Raw genomic sequence first — 19,413 nt, forward strand, 5'->3', positions numbered from 1 at the left:
ATTAACGTACCGTCGACAGCGAGGTAATTAGGGACGGATCTCAAGCTCGGGTTCGGAATGGATGGGGAAGGAAATCAGCCGTGCCCTTTTAAAGGAACCATTACTGCTTTTGCCTTAAGCGATTTGGGGAAATGACGGAAACCCTGAATCAGGATGGCCGGAGGCGGGTTTGAACCGTCGTCCTCCCAAATGCGAGTCCATTGTGCTAACAACTGCGCTACCTCACTCGGTGAGGTGAAGGCGTTCCGCAGTAATGTTCCACAGCTGTCACGGTGGCTTCGATTACTACCACAGGCCATGCAGAGACGAATGTTTCCATAGCATAATACTGCCACCACCTGTCTATGTCCGTGGAACGGTGCATACTTCCAGTCGTTGTTCGCCTGGACGACGGCGTTCCTGGACACCACCATCCAACTGGTGGAACAAACAAACAAGGTTCATTCGACCAGGCGTCACGTACCAACTGACCCACGGCCCAGTCTCGATGATCAAGTTTCCGCTGTAATATTAACTGACAACGTAGTTGGGTCAAGATGGGAACACATACGGGTCGCCTGCTGAGAAGCTTGCGTCTACACCAGCACTGTACTCCCACGTCAGATCCGTCTCGGGTCATCCGTCGCCTATTCTGTTTTATAGGGTGAGCAACCTTCTGACCTCAACGTTATGTGATAAGGTGGGGACGTGCAACACCTTGTCGCCTACTCGTGGTTTCGCTGCCCAACGACTACTTCCTATAGATGCTCGAGACAGCAGGACGGGGATGGCTTACCATCTTCAACGTTTCCGAGATGCTCGTTCCCACGCGTCAAGTTCTAACAATATGTCCTTAGTTAAAGCTGCTTATGTCAGCGAATTTCTTCACTCGCGGTCCGCATCGTCACTGTAATGAATCCTCATTCGTCTCTACGCCACTTATACAGGGTGTCGCAAAAATGTTGCAGCAACCTTCCAGGAATTGTAGTGGGCGTCTTGAGGAACAAATTGAGGATAGCAACCCGAGTCAGGAAACGTCATCCAACGGCGGTATGAGAGTCCAAGTTATAGGCTCTGGTGCCTGCCACTAGGCCATCCCTTCAGCAGCTAAGGTCACTCTGTATGCTGACAGAACGTAGGCAGACACGTCTCGCAGTATGAGATTTTCACTCTGCAGCGGAGTGTGCGCTGATATGAAACTTCCTGGCAGATTAAAACTGTGTGCCCGACCGAGACTCGAACTCGGGACCTTCGCCTTTCGCGGGCAAGTGCTCTACCATCTGAGCTACCGAAGCACGACTCACGCCCGGTACTCACAGCTTTACTTCTGCCAGTACCTCGTCTCCTACCTTCCAAACTTTACAGAAGCTCTCCTGCGAACCTTGCAGAACTAGCACTCCTGAAAGAAGGTACGAGACGAGGTACTGGCAGAAGTAAAGCTGTAAGTACCGAGCGTGAGTCGTGCTTCGGTAGCTCAGTTGGTAGAGCACTTGCCCGCGAAAGGCGAAGGTCCCGAGTTCGAGTCTCGGTCGGGCACACAGTTTTAATCTGCCAGGAAGTTTCATATCAGCGCACACTCCGCTGCAGAGTGAAATTCTCATTCTGGAAACATCCCCCAGGCTGTGGCTAAGCCATGTCTCCGCAATATCCTTTCTTTGAGGAGTGCTAGTTCTGCAAGGTTCGCAGAAGAGCTTCTGTAAAGTTTGGAAGGTAGGAGACGAGGTACTGGCAGAAGTAAAGCTGTGAGTACCGGGCGTGAGTCGTGCTTCGGTAGCTCAGATGGTAGAACACTTGCCCGCGAAAGGCGAAGGTCCCGAGTTCGAGTCTCGGTCGGGCACACAGTTTTAATCTGCCAGGAAGTTTCATATCAGCGCACACTCCGCTGCAGAGTGAAAATCTCATTCTGGAAACATCCCCCAGGCTGTGGCTAAGCCATGTCTCCGCAATATCCTTTCTTTCAGGAGTGCTAGTTCTGCAAGGTTCGCAGAAGAGCTTCTGTAAAGTTTGGAAGGTAGGAGACGAGGTACTGGCAGAAGTAAAGCTGTGAGTACCGGGCGTGAGTCGTGCTTCGGTAGCTCAGATGGTAGAGCACTTGCCCGCGAAAGGCGAAGGTCCCGAGTTCGAGTCTCGGTCGGGCACACAGTTTTAATCTGCCAGGAAGTTTCACGTCTCGCAGTGTTGTTTGTTAATCAATGATCGCGACTGATTGCCACCATTGCCACTGGAGAAGATGCAGCTAGCTGCTGAAAAAATGGTTCAAATGGCTCTGAGCACTATGGGACATAACATCTGAGGTCATCAGTCCCCTGGACTTAGAACCACTTAAACCTAACTAACCTAAGGACATCACACACATCCATGCCCGAGGCAGGATTCGAACCTGCGACCGTAGCAGCAGCGCGGTTCCGGACTGAAGCGCCCAGAACCGCTCGGCCACCGCGGCCAGCTAGCTGCTGAATAAACAGGCCTTGTCTCCTATGAACGCAGTACTCTCAAAAATGGTTCAAATGGCTCTGAGCACTATGGGACTTAACAGCTATGGTCATCAGTCCCCTAGAACTTAGAACCACTTAAACCTAACTAACCTAAGGACAGCACACAACACCTAGTCATCACGAGGCAGAGAAAATTCCTGACCCCGCCGGGAATCGAACCCGGGAACCCGGGCGCGGGACCATGAGCTGCGGACGCAGTACTCTGTTGCCTCGATGGATGACGGTGTCGGACACGTGCTTCCATCCGCAGTTTACGGTAAACAGGAGAAAAATAAACTGCAGATGGAAACCTGTGCCCGAAACCATCATCTACCAAGGAAACAGAGCATCGCATTCATAGGACATAAGGCTGTCTACGTAGCAGATAGTTCCTTATTCTCCATTGGCGATCGTGGCAACCAGTAGCTATCACTGAATAATAAAAAAACATTGCGAAACGTTCCGCCTACTGTCCGTCAGCGTACAAAATAATGTTTTCCGCTGTAGGGGTGGCATAGGGTTAGGTGACGTCGACGCTCTTTAGTGTCGTTGGATGACGTTTCCGGACTCGGGTTTCTATCCTCGATTTGTTCCTTAAGACGCCCTCTGCAACCCCGCAAAGTTTGTCGGAATATTTATGAGACACCATGTATACACTGGCGTGCCAAACTTAAGCACGAAATTATCTGCTGCACGAAGTGTTATTGCCGAGTGTAGCTCCAACTCTCGGCCGATACACACCTACAGAGCGCCAAGTTAAGTGTTTATCTTTTCCTATGTTTCCTCTTAGTATATTTACTAAATTCCGTGGTTGTTTTTTCTGTTTTAGACATTTAATCTCGCGGTTTTTGTAAGTGTAAATTCATCCGTTTATAGCGCAGTAGATGCTCATTTATTTTGTTTCTAAGAAACATCGTCCTGGAGGGTAGTCGGTCAGCGTCCGATTGGCTGAAAACTTCTCACAGCCGTCTCTTCTCTGTCGTCCGCGACTGGCGTGCCGGCGCTGGATTCATTGTAGGGGGTACAAACAGATTATCATCTGAACTAATTTTGAACACGTTTTCTGAAAACTGTCCTCAGCAGCTACTTCATCAGCCCACACGCAATGGAAATATCTTAGACATTGTAGCTACAAATAGGCCGGATCTTATCGACAACGTCAATATAGAAACGGGGATTAGCGATCATGAGGTCATGATAGCAACTACCGTTACGAATATTAATAAATCAGGTAGGAAGTCTGGGAGAGTGTTCCTGCTGGAAAGAGCAGATAACCAGTTGTTAGCATCTCATTTAGACAGTTAACTTGGTTTATGAACGAGATTCGAAAAATGCTGAGTAAGCAGAATCTGTTGCACTCTCGGCTCAAAAAAGACTGCACAAAAGACGACAAGCAAAGATTAGTAGAGTTTCGTGTGTCTGTGAAAAGATCTATGTGCGAAGCATACTACTACTTAGCAAAATATCTGGCAAAGAAATCGAGAAAATTCTGGACCCATGTAGAAACGCTAAGTGGGTCTAAAGCTTCCTTCCAATGACTTGTTGACCAATCTGGTGCCGCAGTTGAAGATAGCAAAACGAAAACCGAAGTTTCATATATCATGTTCAGGAAATCGTTCACGCAGGTGAATCGTACAAACATACCGTCGTTTGACCACCGAAGAGACTCCCGTATGGCCGCTATAGTAATCAGCATCCCTGGGGCAGAAAAACAGACGAAGGAGTTGAAAACAAATGAGTCACCAGGTCCGGATGAAATCCCAGTTCGGGTTCAAAATGGTTCAAATGGCTCTGATCACTATGGGACTTAACATCTGTGGTCATCAGTCCCCTAGAACTTAGAACTACTTAAACCTAACTAACCTAAGGACATCACACACATCCATGCCCGAGGCAGGATTCGAACCTGCGACCGTAGCGGTCACGCGGTTCCAGACTGTAGCGCCTAGAACCGCACGGCCACAACGGCCGGCCCCAGTTCGGGTTTTCAACGAGTACTCTACAGCATTGACCTCTTACTTAACTCGCATTTATCGCGAATCTCTCGCCCAGCGCAAAGTCCCAGGCGACTAGAAAAGAGCGCAGGTGACGCCTGTGTATAAGAAAGGCAAAATAACGGACCCACAAAATTGCAGACCAATATCCCTACCATCGTTTTGCTGCAGAACCCTTGAACATATTCTCAGTCTGAATATACTGCATTTACTTTAGGCAAAGAAGCTTATGTCCACGATCAGCACGGTATTAGAAAGTATTGCTCGTGCGGAACACACCTTGCCGTTTTCTCACATGACGTACTGCGAACTATAGATGAAAGGCAACAGGAAGATTCCATATTTCTAGATTTCCCGAGAGCGTTTGATACGGTGAAGAAATCCGGCCACCTGGGGCGCCAATTAATAGGTCCACCTATTCCGATCCATCGAGCAGTGTAAACACGGTCTAATACCTCCCGTGCTTCAATTGTGTAATGCGCCGAGCAAATGTCACGCTGAAACGACATCCGTTTTCGAACGTCCACGGCAACATCTTGCAGTAGTACCGCTAGTTCCTGTTCCAAAAACGTTCGATATTTGCGTCCATCCAACGTGTCATCGATGAAATACGGACCAGTAAGTTTGTTCCCCATGATGCCACATCAAACGTTAACTGACCAAGGACGTTGATGGTCAACTTGCCGTAACCAGTGGGGACGCCTACACTCCAGTAATACATGTTATTGTCGGTTAACGCCACCGTGGTTTGTGGATGTAGTACCTTGGCAAAGTACGTTGGGGTCGTTTGAAATTGTTGACGTGCCCATTCACAAAATAGTACCCGGTTATAAGGATCGGCGACAAGAAGTTCTTGATGCAGTGTCACCTAGTATGGATGATACTTATGACGAAGCAATAGCGCCGGCCGCGGTGGTATCGCGTTTCTAGGCGCGCAGTCCGGAACCGTGTGACTGCTACGGTCGCAGGTTCGAATCCTGCCTCGGGCATGGATGTGTGTGATGTCCTTAGGGTTAGTTAGGTTTAAGTAGTTCTAAGTTCTAGGGGACTGATGACCACAGCTGTTAAGTCCCATAGTGCTCAGAGCCATTTGAACCATTTGAACGAAGCAATATTGTGACAATACTACCTACGGACATACCGGAATCGCGGTGTAATTTACGGTCGCTGATCCGTGGGTTGTGGTGCACTGCCGCTAGTATAGCTTTTCTCAGATTTCCTGTATCACGTTTGCTTCGTTTCCTTTTGTCAGTCTGTACGCTGCAATCAGACATAAGGCGTTTACAGCCTTGAAAAAGAACAAACGAGAGCGAGCTTCCTCTGGGAAACGCTCCGCTTGCAAGACAACAGCAGCGTCAACATTTCTCCTACATTCTCTGGAAATCAAGATGGTTTCAATGTTTTCTTCTATGTTTGCAACATTCGTCGGCCACTTGCACGTCTCTTCTCCAAATGATAGGTAGATTTGCAGGCAATAAAAACTGCGAAAGTATTGTAATGTTTAGAATAGGTATCTGTTCTGCGTGTGTGCGACACGTGGGCTCCAGTCGCAGTGTACTGCCTGTTATGATACGTAGTAGTTCGCTACACACCGAGCGAGGTGGCGCAGTGGTTAGCACACGGGACTCACATTCGGGACGACGACGGTTCAATCCCGTCTCCAGCCATCCTGATTTAGGTTTTCCGTGATTTCCCTAAATCGTTTCAGGCAAATGCCGGGATGGTTCGTTTGAAAAGGCACGGCCGATTTCCTTCCCAATCCTTCCCTAACCCGAGCTTGCGCTCCGTCTCTAATGACCTCGTTGTCGACGGGACGTTAAACACTAACCACCATACCCAGTTCGCTACGCTGCCACGGTGGCGCGTCGGGTAGTTCCCTGTTCGATACGTCAGACAAATAAAACGTTGCGAGTCAGAATTTATGCAATACTGGTCTGTCCTACCCCCGTAGCCATTGGATATCCAAGGGCCATTGAGTAGCATGTCGTAAATTACGATTGTGTACCAATTTCTATTCCTCTGATTCAAATGGTTCTAAACACTATGGGACTTAACAGCTGAGGTCACCAGTCCCCTAGACTTAGAATTACTTAAACCTAACTAACCTAAGGACTTCACACACATCCATGCCCATGGCAGGATTCGAACCTGTGACCGTAGCAGCAGCGCGGTTCCGGACAGAAGTGCCTAGAACTGCTCGGCCACAATGGCCGGCTCCTCTGATTACAGCGTTATCTGTAGCGAAACGAAGAAAATGCTTCAGATAAAACATACGCAGATTTTGCCTTAAGAGTGTTATCTGCAAAAAAAAAAAAAAAAAAAAAAAAAAAAAAAACGGGCATTCCCATAGTAGATTTCAAAGTTGCCCCCCGCCACCTACGCACCGGGTCGGGTAGCGGGTCGAGTGTGGTATCGTTGGATGTCCCCCTCCTACACAAACAAATTGGAATTATAACTTTTTTGATCTGATGTGTAATTTTCGAGATATTTCAATGTCTTCAGTTAAAATGAGCGCCCTGTATTTGTCAACTGCAATGAACACTCCCCCTCCTATGGCCTCTAATCTGTCTTCCCATATACGTTCCCCGACTCGCTAAATACCTCAGAGTTTTCCGCTTCGAGTTTCAGCCTGCTTTTGGTGGCGAGAATAATTTAAGAGCGAGATCTTTCCTGGATGACAGTGAATTCGGGAACTTTGTTATGAATACATCAACAATTTACTGATAAAATATTGACAGTCGAAGTGTCTCTACTCTTAACAAGGTCTTACTTCCGAGGCTGCGTATCGACTGGACGAGTGTTCATCAGAGTACCTCAAATCACCACCGAGTCTAGAAAAACTCTCATGTGCACCTCACAAGTACTCCGCTACAAGAGTAGCTGCTTCCGTTATTTAGTGCACCCTGACCTATTAAGGGGAGTCCTACAAAGTGTACTTCAGTAGGTTCAAATTACTTCCACACAGTCAGTGTCAGCTACCACGAGCTGAAATGAGAGCTTTTATGGTGAATAAAAGCTACACTATTTGCAATTCGGGATAAATATCAAAGGTTTATTACATGCACACAAAAGAAAATAAGACTGCCTGCACTACGAAAGAACTATCATTCGTCGCTTATTACGAGGGCGCTCTGAAAAGTAATGCTTCCGAATTTTTTATGCGAAAATTCTTAAGGCTTTATAGTTATAACGCACTTCATTAACATTCTACGTCTTTATTCTTCACATCTACGTATTTATCTCTCAACATAGTCACCCTGGCTACGAATACATTGCTTCCAACGAGAGACCGGTTTGTTGGTACCGTCGCTCTAAAATGTTTGACTTTGTTGACGGATCCACAACTCATCTCTGCTTGCATCGCTTCGTCACTATCCAAGTGGTCCTCGAAAGTGTGCTTTAAGGTTTGAAAACAGATGGAAAGTGGATACGTCCAAGTCGGGACTGTATGGAGCGCGAACCATGCCAGTGAATCCCTGGCACCGCATTATCGGTTGGGGGAAGAGACCAACAGCTAGGTCATCGGTCTCATTGGATTAGGGAAGGGAGGGAAGTCGGCCGTGCCCTTTCAAAGGAACCATCCCAGCATTTGCCTGGAGCAACTTAGGGAAATCACTGAAAACCTAATTCAGGATGGCCGGACGCGGGGTTGAACCGTCGTCCTCCCGAATGCGAGTCCAGTGTCCGCATTGTCGCACACGTCGCAGCACTCGTGTGCTGTCTGGCATTCTCATGTTCAAGGAGAGGGTGCTCCACGTGTGGACGAACTCGACGGTTTCCGTACGCGGTCGTCCAATCCCAGCTCTGACACACACGTTGAGGTTGTTGTTGTTGTTGTTGTGGTCTTCAGTCCTGAGACTGGTTTGATGCAGCTCTCCATGCTACTCTATCCTGTGCAAGCTTTTTCATCTCCCAGTACCTACTGCAACCTACATCCTTCTGAATCTGCTTAGTGTATTCATCTCTTGGTCTCCCTCTACGATTTTTACCCTCCACGCTGCCCTCCAATACTAAATTGGTGATCCCTTGATGCCTCAGAACATGTCCTACCAACCGATCCCTTCTTCCGGTCAAGTTGTGCCACAAACTTCTCTTCTCCCCAATCCTATTCAATACTTCCTCATTAGTTATGTGATCTACCCATCTAATCTTCAGCATTCTTCTGTAGCACCACATTTCGAAAGCTTCTATTCTCTTCTTGTCCAAACTACTTATCGTCCATGTTTCACTTCCATACATGGCTACACTCCATACGAATACTTTCAGAAATGACTTTCTGACACTTAAATCTATACTCGATGTTAACAAATTTCTCTTCTTCAGAAACGCTTTCCTTGCTATTGACAGCCTACATTTTATATCCTCTCTACTTCGACCATCATCAGTTATTTTGCTCCCCAAATAGCAAAACTCCTTTACTACTTTAAGTGCCTCATTTCCTAATCTAATTCCCTCAGCATCACCCGCCTTAATTCGATTACATTCCATTATCCTTGTTTTGCTTTTGTTGATGTTCATCTTATATCCTCCTTTCAAGACACTGTCCATTCCATTCAACTGCTCTTCCAAGTCCTTTGCTGTCTCTGACAGAATTACAATGTCATCGGCGAACCTCAAAGTTTTTATTTCTTCTCCATGAATTTTAATACCTACTCCGAATTTTTCTTCTGTTTCCTTTACTGCTTGCTCAATATACAGATTGAACAACATCGGGGAGAGACTACAACCCTGTCTTACTCCCTTCCCAACCACTGCTTCTCTTTCATGTCCCTCGACTCTTATAACTGCCATCTGGTTTCTGTACAAATTGTAAATAGCCTTTCGCTCCCTGTATTTTACCCCTGCCACCTTTAGAATTTGAAAGAGAGTATTCCAGTCAACATTGTCAAAAGCTTTCTCTAAGTCTACAAATGCTAGAAACGTAGGTTTGCCTTTCCTTAATCTTTCTTCTAAGATAAGTCGTAAGGTCAGTATTGCCTCACGTGTTCCAGTGTTTCTACGGAATCCAAACTGATCTTCCCCGAGGTTGGCTTCTACTAGTTTTTCCATTCGTTTGTAAAGAATTCGTGTTAGTATTTTGCAGCTGTGACTTATTAAACTGATAGTTCGGTAATTTTCACATCTGTCAACACCTGCTTTCTTTGGGATTGGAATGATTATATTCTTCTTGAAGTCTGAGGGTATTTCGCCTGTTTCATACATCTTGCTCACCAGATGGTAGAGTTTTGTCAGGGCTGGCTCTCCCAAGGCCGTCAGTAGTTCCAATGGAATGTTGTCTACTCCGGGGGCCTTGTTTCGACTCAGGTCTTTCAGTGCTCTGTCAAACTCTTCACGCAGTATCACATCTCCCATTTCATCTTCATCTACATCCTCTTCCATTTCCATAATATTGTCCTCAAGTACATCGCCCTTGTATAGACCCTCTATATACTCCTTCCACCTTTCTGCTTTCCCTTCTTTGCTTAGAACTGGGTTTCCATCTGAGCTCTTGATATTCATACAAGTCGTTCTCTTATCTCCAAAGGTCTCTTTAATTTTCTTGTAGGCAGTATATATCTTACCCCTAGTGAGATAGGCCTCTACATCCTTACATTTGTCCTCTAGCCATCCCTGCTTAGCCATTTTGCACTTCCTGTCGATCTCATTTTTGAGACGTTTGTATTCCTTTTTGCCTGCTTCATTTACTGCATTTTTATATTTTCTCCTTGAGGTTAGCACCACTGTTTCCTTCATTAAGAGCACGAACGACCCTATGTCGGATATTTCTGATGTCTAAACACTCATCATCGTACACAGCTTTAATGCTGCTATGGATTTCAATTAGAGGCACATTTTCTGCGGTTAAAAAGTCGATTACGGCACGCTGTTTCTAACGCACCGACATAGTTACGTTAATCACCGCCATGTTACACGCTACAGTTGAGAACCTCCTAGCGGCAGAAGGTTGCAAGTTGGCGTCAGCGAAGCCAGAAAATCGACCGACTAATATGCACGAGTTGTAATACCTTAACTGATATTGCTAAAGGACCGTTTCTCGGATACTGCGAACTGTGTTTCCATTACGCCTTTGAAGTTGTAACGTGCAAAGCAGTGGATTTTCTCGCCTTGATATACAAATGGTCTAGTATTCAATGATACGTTGGCAATAGAGGTAGCCAATAACACAATCAGACAAATAAAAAAGATAATAAATTAATAATTTTATTTATAACATGTGCACTTAAAACTTGAGATACAACTAACTCTGAAATGCTTTAGGTCCTTCTGCGTTGCTGAGTTATACTACATTAATGCTCTCGATAATAACAATTAGTCTTGAATGCTGATACAAAGGTGTAAGTCAGTGCTTAGCAGCGTCGCGCTACGTCAGCACAATTTCCTCACTGCGGTCTCCCATACTAAGGTCGATAAGTCTGTTGATTCACCAACCGGGGGACCGCCACTACTTCTCATCACCGATTTCGTTCAAATTAATTGCATATGCAGATCTTGGCCAGAAATGAAGGTAGGAGAAGTGAAAAAAATCGCATTTTTGGCGCGGGTCAGGCGAAGCATGAGCCATTTACCCGCATGTTAGCCTCTATACACGCAGCGGTTGGCGTAACGTAAAGATAAAAGAACTGTAATCTGAGTGTCGGAACAATTTTTATTTTCAATTTTTACGTTACTTACATTGCAAATAAATCGAAATGCTGAATATATTGTATTTTTTAATTTTTCCATAAAATGAGTGAAAAGAACAGGCAATGATAAATTTGGGATAGCAAATAAATTTCCTAGAGGGGCTTGTACTTACAGCATCCACGAGGACTCTGCAAACAACTTTCCGAGAAGAGCTTGTGGTTTAAGCGTACAGGACTTCATATTCCACTTAGTATTGTTCCGGCTGTTGAGCACCGCTCCGCGTGGTTTACTGCAATTAGAGAACCTTGGTGAATGTAAACGAAGTTTATTTTTGTATATAAATCTCAAAACAACCATGTAATTGTAAAAATTCTGCGTTTATAACTTGAACAAGATGTCGAGAAATTCCCCTGTTTCACAATGAGTGTAAGTCCAAGATTTGTAAATCATCAACTGACAAATAATTAAAGGCTCTAATTTTATATACGACTTTATCGTGTACTTCTTACAGTCCCTTACCCGAAATTTATTTCCAGAGTGCTCGTGGATGCTGTAAGTACAATCGTTTCTCGGAAATTTATTTGCTATCCCAAATTTTCCTTTGCCTTCCTTTCTCACGCCTTTTATTAAAATACTAATAAATATAACATAGTGAACACTATTTCGGCTTATTTGCAGTGTAAGAAAGTGAAAATTGAAACTAACAAAATTTCTGCTTGAGGACTTGATCCCAAGACCGTTGTATTGCCGTGGGGTACTCTCTCCACTCCACCAACTGCCACATGGAAACCAGGCTAACATAAATGGCTCATGCCTCGCCCATCACGAGGCAAAAATGCAATTTTTTTCTGAACTCTTGGCCATCCGTAGCTCTCAGTCCTGTCAGTTTCTGCTGTGTACTCCTTCGTACACAATGTTAAGGTGTGGTGAGCTACAGCGTAGTGGAGCAGCTGTTGTCGTAGGAAAGATGGACAGTAGTAGAGATTATTACTGAACTAGTAAACAGAAGTTTTACTTAACTTATACCTTACGCCAGGCATGGCGAAGAAAGTTTACAAAAGAACAAACAGTGATAAAGGCGAGCTGTTACATGATGCTAACTAAGAGTGTCGTGCAGTGTGAAGCTCCCACTACTAATGCACGAGCAAACTGTGGAAGGCTGACTGAGACTGAAGACTGCGACGGAGACTGTGCTGTGTAGCTGAAGCCGGCGGCAGAGGACGCTCGTATTCGGAGCCACCGAAGGCGTGGCTTAGCGGGCGCACATCGTTGGATCCGCTGGGTCGCGAGCGACCGCTATCTGTGTCTGTCGGAAACGTGCGTTTCCGTTCCCAACTGTGGGAGGCCGGTGGAGATGGTATCGATCTATGATACCGTACTTTGATTTCTGGCCAAGCCCTACACATGGGATAAATTTGGACGAAATCGATGATGACACGTGAGCGTGGTTCCCTTGTAAATCCAGGGTCGCAACTCTGAAAGCGGCTGCTTAAACAACCGCAGGCAGTCAGCTCACGTGAATTCAGCGTCCTCTGGTAGCGCTGAAGCATGACACCACCCATAGGGGACAGTGAAGAGACAGTCCGCCGGAGGGAAATTTAAACGTGTTGTCTCCTGCATTAGCCGGGTGCGGCGTGCAGGGTGCTGGGTGTGGTCGATGAAGATGCCTTCCAAACCGCATTTACACTGATCAGCCACCTACCTACTATCGATATAAACCCGTCCACGCGATAACAGCGTCACCTGGCGAGGAATGACTGCTGGTAGACGCACGCGTGGTGCGTGTAGTATAAGTGGGCGTGCTGTCCGTATACAGAACGCGAAAGGCGCGCGATCTATCTGAGTTTGACCGCGTGTAGATTTTAATGGCTTGGAGGCCCGGCACGAGCATTTCCGAAACTGCACGACTTATTGGGTGTTAGAGGAGTGCTGTGGTGAGTGTCTTCAACACGTGGCGAAACCGAGGTCTTGACGTCGTGTGGTTGGACGGGAACCCCTCATTACAGATTTCGGACGTCGTAGGCTGGGCAGACTGATAAAACAGGACGGGCGGCGAAATGAGGTGGAAATAACATCAGACTTTAATACTGGGCAGGGAACAAGTCTGGCTGAACACATAGTGCACCGAACACTCGTAACGATGAGCCTCCGCAACCGACGGCCCATGCATGTGCAAATGTTAATACCATGATATCGGCAACTACAACTGGAATGGCCACGTGACGATCTGTACAGGACGTTGGTGTAGAGGCAGAGCATTGCAGAGTCTGGTTAATCCCGGTACCTTCTTCATCATGCCGATGAGACGGCGCGAATCTGTCGCCTTCCAGGGGAACAGCTCCTTGCTAACTGTACTGCAGGACGGAGACAAGCTGGCGGCGGCTCCGTTATGCTCTCGGTAACATCCGCGTGAGCATCCATGGGTCCAGTGGAGCTCGTGCAAGGCATCATGACGGTCAGGGAGTATCGTACAGTGGTTGCAGTCTACATTCACCGCTTCATGACCACGTGCCCCAACGGCAGTGGCATTTCTCAACTCGATAATCCGCCTTGTCACAAGGCCAGAAGTGTGACGGAGTGGTTCGATGTGCTGGCACCCCAACTCGCCAGATCGGAATCCGATTGGACACATCTGGGATGTGATTGAACGTGGCGTCACAGCTCACGGCTCCCCTCTCCGGATTTACGGGGATTAGGTGAGCTATGTGTGGAGGTGTAGAGCCACTTCCCTCCAGCGACCTACGAAGGCCTCATTACTTCCATGGCGCGACGCGTCGTCGCTGTTATTCGTGCCGAGGGTTTGCATACCGGCTATTATGTGATAATGTTCTGGCTGATCAGTGTAAATCCAGCACACAAACATAATTGGCCAGGATGTGGAAGGCTCCATGACAAAAGTAGTTTGTTCCTTGGCTTTCTTCTTGGGCAGGCATTTCGATAACTATGTAAGTGCTGTATAAAGACACTTATCGACTCAAATTGCCACAATGTATATTTCACTCTGCAGTGCTCTGTACGCCGTTATAAATCCTTACGTCAAATTAAGATTGTGTGGCCTGTCGGGACTAGAATCACCGTTTATGGATTTCATTTTTAACCGGTCGGTACATTCTACTGCAGGGCACACCGAACGTTAGTTTGTGGTTATCACATTCGCCGACATACAGAGGTCGTTCAAATGTTCTGAGACTGATTCTATTCCTGGCGTAGAGCGACGTCAGCGTAGTTACTATATTGGCAGCTTGAACTAACATCTGTAAACAATAGAGGCACATTCGTTCAGTCAGTTGTGAACAGGCTGTGGTAAATAATGGACTTGCAGCCATCCTTATAACGTCAACGTTGTTATGTCATATACCGCACTGCAGCAACGAACAAAACATCTCTCATTCAAGACTGAACATCTCTCAATCAAGTGTTCAAGAGGTTCTCCAGACTGTTTTGAAGACGAGAAAAGTCTTTGCAGTATTCCTCCACTACACTTTGACTCCCGACAAAAAAAAAAAAGTAAACATGGACACCTAGCGGGACTTGACTGAAATGTAGACCGTGGACAATTCTGTTCTCGGAAACATCATCACGGGTGACGAGACTTGGTGTTTCAATACGAACCTAACACAGTGCAGAAATTCACATGAAGAGTCAACGCTTTGACGTCATATCCTGAACGGTCCAATCACATTAATGTGGCCACCGCCTACGTTCGACATCAGCGTGCAATGAAGTCTCACAGACGCCACGTGGTAGCATTAGCAGCGAAGGGTATATAAAACGTGTTGGGGGGGGGGGGGTGGAGACACGGAAAACAGAGTAGCCGTTGTCGTAATGCGGAAACGGAGCGATTTACGTGACGTCCAAAAGAAATTGATCATTGACTTCCGGGCCAAGGATGACTCATTTCAGAAACGGCTACATTTGTAATCGGCTGCCGCGCGGGATTAGCCGAGCGGTCTTACGCGCTGCAGTCATGGACTGTGCGGCTGGTCCCGGCGGAGGTTAGAGTCCTCCCTCGGGCATGGTTGTGTGTGTTTGTCCTTAGGATAATTTAGGTTAAGCAGTGTGTAAGATTAGGGACTGATGACCTTGGCAGTTAAGTCCCATAAGATTTCACACACACATATTTTTTTTTAACGGCTGCTGAAACATGTATGGGCAAATAGACATGCAGCTGTTGAGCAACTGACCGCCCCGATGAACCAAGGGGCTACCAACAGTGTTTTCCCAACGACCGTTCAGCGAACGTTCTTACATAGGGGCCTCCACAGCAAGTGCTTGGTTCATGCACCCATGCTTATTGCTGTTGATCGACGACGAAAGTTGGAATTTTCACGTCAGTCACTCAGGTACTACTGCAACTGGACGTCCACTGAGTTGTGACAGATGGCCTTTTCAGATGAATCACGTTTTATGCTCCATCGTACAGATATCCTGCAATACATGTCGGAAGGATCCAGGCCGGAGGAGGGAGCGTTGTGGTCTGTGGAATGTTTTAATGGCATTACTTGGTTGATCTCGTCAATATGGAAGGCACACTGGATCGACACCAAGTATGCATCTATCCTTGTGGATCATGTCCACCCCTACATGCAGTTTGTTTTTCCTCGGCACGATGCCATCTACCAGCAAGACAATACAACGTATCACGCAGTTCGTAGTTTACGTGCCTGATTTATAGAGCACCAGTATTAGTTTACCGTACTTCCGTGGCCACTAACCTCCCCGGATTTAAATCCACTCGAGAATCTGTGGGACCACCTCGACTGGGTTTTTGCGCCATTGATGCTCAACTGAGAAACGTAGCGCAGCTTTCCACGGCACTGGAGTCGGCATAGCTGCACAGCCCTGTCGGTATCTTCGAGTAGCGAGTAGCTGCGCTGCAAGAGATGCTTATTTGGTAGTCAATGGACAGCGTACAGTGAAGTCAGTGTGACGCGCTAGTTGAACAACGTCCCAAAGAAAGACTTTTGTGACAATTTCTCATTGTTGTTTGAACGTTCTGCACGTTGTGCTGAAGTGGGGAAAGACTATATACAACACATGAAACATTAGAAAAACCATCGTCTCTATTTTTTATTAATCCAGTATCGAAACTTTTTTGCACTGACAGGACAAGCATTTTTAAAGGAAAGCTTGTTCAGCACGGTATTCTGGAGAGTTTCTGTGGAGTTATGAGGAGGACTGACAGATTAGAAGTTTGGTCGATATCTCAGATAGTAACATTATAATCCGATACAAGCAAAGACCTGAAACGACAACCGAGAGTCCTGTAGAGCCAATGCCAATATAGCTACTATGGATTCGAATCAAAAATGAGTGACACACATAAGTCGGTTTTGTTGTTAAAGCCTTCTGCTTTTGAAACGATCCTTTGTTCTCGCACTTGGAGCATCTGGGGCGTTGTGCGAAGTCAGACTCGCGACCGCGGCGAGGATGTTTAGCGCGGTGTAGTGCACCAGACAAGCGACTTGTTGTTCCGCAGAAATGTCCACTGGCTGACCTGGATCAATCCTCTGCACTGCTGCACTATTAAACAACCAATTATATAAGGGCCACTAGTCTCGCTTTGACCCGCAAGACAACATTAAAATTTTGACTATCCTAAGTCGCTAATAAACGTACCTAATTTATTTTCAGAAAGATTACAATATCTAACCAGTGAGAGGAAAAATGTACACCGCTAACATCTCATATTCCGCCTCCAGCTGTCTGCTAAAAAGTTCCACCGATAATTTCCAGCAAAAACAATACGGGATAACAGTGCAAATTCAAAAGGGAAAAAGTCTCACTAACACACTGAAACTGCAGTTTTCACAAAAACAAACGTAAAATATTGGCTTAAATTGAACTGCGTGAGGACTGCCACCACCTACAGCTAGAAACAACCACCGTGATCTGATAAATGGCCTCCTGTCTACAGAAAATGTACTCGGTCACTAAATCGCAACAATCGCACTGAAAACCGGAAAGCAATTCCACACCTGGACACCGGAACGCACTTTCGAATTCTTTTACACCTTTCCGTACTGGCAGATCAACTTTATTTACCACCGGTGATCCCTCATTCTTGTCTCGGTATACCCAATACTCATAAAACATCACCCCCTACACTTGTAAGGGCTGTCTTCCGACTCCTCGATTTCACTAACTCCAGAAGCTCCATAAAACTGTTTCACCATCCATGGCTTTGAGGCAGTCAACCTCAGGAGCAGAATTAGGCGTTTTCATTGGCCATTTCCTGCCCTCTCTTACAGCATTCCTCAGCAAACAGCTACTTCCTGCCTCGAGTTTTCAAAATATTATTTCCAACAGTTGCTAGAAAACAGTTGCAATCATGGGCAAGTCACTAGCCTAGCATATAAGATCTCGACCACAGCCAATTTTGACGGATTACAGAAGGACTTGTCCATCATATCTAGCTTACATAAAGCCCCCTTCCCTCGGATACCGTAAACTGACTGGCGGCTACCACAGCCAAAGGAAGAGCCTACAGGGTTGAGCAGAATGCTTCATCTTTGGTTGAGAGTCGAAGAGGCATGTCTCAAACATTCTACTTAAACTCTAACTCTAGTCGTCCAATAATACGGCTTAGTACGGAGACAGGTGAAAGAGGGCCCGCTTGGCTTGTGTGGCAAAGGCACCACTTTCCATTTCCGCCTGCGTCCGTGAACACGCTCTGCTTTCCTGCTGACATGGGCACACTGAAACGACATCACTCACGATTTTCGAGATATGGAAGCTATCTTGCGCTGCTTTTAAGTAATTATCAGTTATGTTGCTTCCAAATTTATTTACACGAAATACTTCCGAACTGCACTCCATGTGGGCAATGTTAGTTCTTTGTTCGATTTGACAATTTGGTTAGGACACGTGGGAATTGATATCAGCAATATAATAGGTGTCACTATGAATATAGGATTGTTTTTGTAGATTCTCTCGAAATGTATGGTGAAGAAAAGTCACGTGGTCCGTAGAAAGACAATTGAATGTTTTATTCGTGGGTTTTTTGTATATATCTTCTGAACAATATTACAGTTTAAATTTAATTATCAAATAATTTGTATCTCTTACGGAATTGTTTTCGGCTGAAAATTCGAAATCCTCATATTTGCTCGCTTGAACCTTTGTCATGAAAGAGAGACGTTCAGGTGCAATATATTTAAACATGAGATAACTGAAACTGCGTTCAGAATAATCAATATTTCCAACTTTAAATGAAATTTCCAGCAGATAAGACATATGTTTTGCAGGCACAAAGACGCCAATACTTTACCTTTTAACACAGTTATTTTCGGTTTGTTGGATAATACATTATGTGCAGTTCCATCTGCTTTGCAAGAACAACTTCTATGAGGAGTGATTCACCAACTATTTTTTAAATTTATTGTCTCCCGGAGCGTGCTCATACAGCCATCTTAACATAGAAAAAGTCGTATTATAATTTATTTTGACAGTTCATGGTAGACATTAATTTAAGTGATACCCTGGTACGAAGTTACATAGGCTTAACAAAGGAATGATTCGACACAAAACAAATTTTACAATCCGAGTATACTAAATCAAATAAACAAGAAGAATATATTGATGACAGTATATCTACATTAACAATAAAATGTTCTTTGTATGACCTGTAAGAATTGTTTCAAAAGCTGCGGATCGAAATTTCCATAATTCACCATCTATGACAATCTGCGTTGCATCAATCGTAAAGGTTACGGGTTCAGTTTATCTCGATTTAACGTATATTAAGTCCCCCTTTTATCATACCGTGGTTCTATGAAAAATTTGGTTCACTACGGCATATTCACTGAAAGTAGTCAGGTCCGCGTTATTTTTCATTTATTGGTCAGATTTCAAATAAACGGGAATGTTTTCAGGGGACATAAACTGCGGTTTTAATATCTTATGCATTCACAAGTTAAGGTTTAATTGTAGCGTAGTCGTTTATTTGTATCAGAATTTATCATTTACGGTATAATGAGATCGACTTACAGTCGATCCCACGTGACGTATGATGGTGCCCTCTATGCGCTCTATACAACTGGGACTTCCAGGGCCTGGCAGCCAGTCGTTAACTCACCTCGAAAGATGTTGCCCGCCGTTGGCAACGAAACGTCAAGAAGAAGAAGTTGTACAGATTGACCACGGCCTCTCAGCCCGGAAGTTTAAACTAACGAAGACGCCGACCGTGAAAGCCTACACGTTATGATTACATTTTATAGATGATTATTTAATGGTGCAGCAATTTTCTACTGTATTTTTTCTCATTTAGAGTTTCTTCACCCCACATCTGGATCAGTATCGCATATATTTTATTTACGTACTCTAATCTTGCAACGGCGGTA

Source organism: Schistocerca piceifrons, chromosome X (genome assembly GCF_021461385.2).
Source record: "Schistocerca piceifrons isolate TAMUIC-IGC-003096 chromosome X, iqSchPice1.1, whole genome shotgun sequence".
NCBI lineage: Eukaryota > Metazoa > Arthropoda > Insecta > Orthoptera > Acrididae > Schistocerca > Schistocerca piceifrons.